Source organism: Trachypithecus francoisi, unplaced genomic scaffold, assembly GCF_009764315.1.
Source record: "Trachypithecus francoisi isolate TF-2019V2 unplaced genomic scaffold, Tfra_2.0 Lachesis_group3, whole genome shotgun sequence".
Classification (NCBI taxonomy): Eukaryota; Metazoa; Chordata; class Mammalia; order Primates; family Cercopithecidae; genus Trachypithecus; species Trachypithecus francoisi.
Genome location: NW_022681468.1, coordinates 62,769,303 through 62,772,452, shown reverse-complemented (window position 1 = coordinate 62,772,452; position 3,150 = coordinate 62,769,303). Strand labels below are relative to the sequence as shown.

General features: G+C 42.2%; 1 pseudogene; it reads left to right on the top strand.

Annotated features, from left to right (window-relative positions):
• The first annotated feature begins 391 nt into the window (after positions 1 to 391).
• On the top strand, positions 392 to 1,262 carry LOC117071251 (annotated as a pseudogene).
• Positions 1,263 to 3,150: the final 1,888 nt, after the last annotated feature.

Sequence of the window (3,150 nt, the reverse complement as noted above, 5' to 3'; positions counted from 1 at the left end):
TTTTTACATAGCTTCTATATCTTTAAAAAATCTTGTTCATTATATGGAATTAATTAGCTTGAATTCAATTTATTAATTAAATTATTAATTTAAATTAACTTTTTGTGCAAAATTACTCTTTGCCTACAAAAGGTTAATATTTAGTTCTTCTACATGCACAGTAATATTGTGTGTGAATTTTTTTTTCTGACCTCTGTTTAGCAAGGCCTATGTGGGGAAACAAGGTCAGTGGAACAATCAGTCTTATCTCTTTCAGGTATCTATTGCCATTGATAATACTGCATAAAAAGTCTGGTGAAAACTTACCGTATTAAAACATCACTTGCTTCTTCTCCGAGAAAACACCAAATGACGGATGACGCCGGTGCGGGGGGGAGGAGGGGGCGGAGGCCCTGGTGGCCCTGGTGGCCCTGGGATGGGGAACCGCGGTGGCTTCCGCGGAGGTTTTGGCAGTGGTATCCGGGGCCAGGGCCCAGGCCGCGGGGCTAGTGGAGGCAAGGCCGAGGGTAAGGAGTGGATGCCCGTCACCAAGCTGGGCCGCTTAGTCAAGGACATGAAGATCAAGTCCCTGGAGGAGATCTACCTATTTTCTCTGCCCATTAAGAATCTGAGATCATTGACTTTTTCTTGGGGGCCTCTCTCAAAGACGAGGTTTTGAAGATTGTCTCGGTGCAGACGCAGACCCGTGCTGGCCAGAGCACCAGGTTCAAGGCGTTTGTTGCTATCGGGAACTACAATGGCTACCTCGGCCTGGGTGTTAAGTGCTCCAAGGAGGTGGCCACCGCCATCCGTGGGGCCATCATCCTGGCCAAATTCTCCATTGTCCCCGTGCGCAGAGGCTACTGGGGGAACAAGATCGGCAAGTCCCACACCGTCCCTTGCAAGGTGACAGGCCACTGCGGCTCGGTGCTGGTGCGCCTCATCCCTGCACCCAGGGGCACTGGCATCGTCTCAGCGCCTGTGCCCAGGAGGCTGCTCATGATGGTTGGTATTGATGACTGCTACACCTCAGCCCGGGGCTGCACTGCCACCCTGGGCAACTTCGCCAAGGCCACCTTTGCTGCCATCTCTAAGACCTACAGCTACCTGACCCCTGACCTCTGGAAGGAGACTGTATTTACCAAATCTCCCTGTCAGGAATTCACTGACCACCTTATCAAGATCCACACCAGAGTTTCCGTGCAGCGGACCCAGGCTCCAGCTGTGGCTAAAACATAGGGTTTTTATACAAGAAAAGCAAAGTGAATTAAGCCTGAAAAAAATAAAATAAAATAAAACATCGCTTGAACCCGGGAGGCGGGGGTTGCAGTGAGCCGAGATTGCACTACTGCACTCCAGCCTGGTGACAGAGCGAGACTCCATCTCAAACAAACAAACAAACAAACAAACAAAATGTCTTTATCTTCCTATTACATAGTTTGACAATTTGTGTTTACTTCAGTTTAGCCTGCCTGACTTCAACTGGGCTATCATGCATCTGTAGTCACCTGCTAGGTTCGTTGGGGTTCACTAAAGTGTCTAAAATTGCTTTATCATTTACAACTTATTTTTTCTTCAACAGGCTACCCTCATCTTAAACATATGGTAGTCACCATATTCTAAAGAAGAAGGCTGAATCCCAGTTCAAAGAATTGGGAATTAGACAACACTTTTTGATGGGAGAAACTGCACGTGAAGGTACAAGGATAATTGCAGTTATTTTTACAAATAATTTAACCATGTCTTACTCATAAGGAGTAGACTTCATTTACAGTAGATTTTATTTTGCAGTTTTTTAAATTTATTTTCTCATATGTAATTTAAAGTATTTGAGTCATGTAGAGTTTCATTTCAAAATAACCAGATAAAATTGTTTATAATTTGGAAATTTTAACACTATTACTTGTTTCATAAATAAACGTTGATTTGAGCTTTCCCATATGTTTGAAACACATTACCGCATCACTAGTTCTTAGACATTTCAACACCTAAATGCCTGTATAATTTTAATTTGATTAGTCAGTGTGGCAACTAAATATCTGGCCACCCTCCAGGTATTCATGAGACTACATGCAGATTGTCGAAAAAACAACAAAAAAAGCTAATAGTATTCACATTTGGTTAGTACATACACTAGAACTTGCTGAAGGAGCATGCTTTTCTTTTTTTCTGCCAACAGTAAATAAGCACATTTTGTCGATGATTCATAGGTTTTGGGAATGACTGTTTCTACCTCTGCAACCACTAAGTGCGTCCTGAGCTGGTGAGAAGCTATACACTTAAAAAACCCTTTGGACTAATTCCCCTGTCCCTGTTCCCACATCCCAACATTGCCACCAGATGCATCCGACCACACTCCAAATTTCTCTCTAGCAAATATTTGGAACATTATTGGTTGCAATAAAATTTGAATTTAATTTATAGTCCATACATTTGAATTTGTGTCTAAATGCATACTATGCATTTAGAGAAAAAAACCTAATAAATTCCATCTTTGATGCCAAGAATAAAATAAAATTATTATTTTCTTTTCTTTATTACAGTTTAAGTTCTAGGGCACGTGTGCACAGCATGCAGGATTGTTACAAAGGTATACATGTGCCATGTTGGTTTGTTGCACCTATCAACTCGTCATTTATATTAGCTTTTCCTCCTAATGTTATCCCTCCCCCAGACACTCACCCCCTGACAGGCCCCAGTGTGTGATGTTCCCCGTCCTGTGTCCATGTGTTCTCATTGTTCAACTCTTGCCTATGAGTGAGAACATGTGTTGTTTGGTGTTCTGTCCTTGTGATAGTTTACCAAGAATTATGGTTTCCAACTTCATCCGTGTCCCTGCAAAGGACATGAACTCATCCTTTTTTATGGCTGCATAGTATTCCATCGTGTATACATGCCACATCTTCTTAATCCGGTCTATCATTGATGGACTTTTGGGTTGGTTCCAAGTCTTTGCTATTGTGACTAGTGCTGCAGTAAATATATGTGTGTATGTGTCTTTATATTAGCATGATTTATAATCCTTTGGGTATACACCCGGTAATGGGATCACTGAGTCAAATGGTATTTATGGTTCTAGATCCTTGAGGAATTGCCACACTGTCTTCCATAATGTTTGAACTAATTTACACTCCCCCCAACAGGGTAAAAGCATTTCTATTTCTCTACATG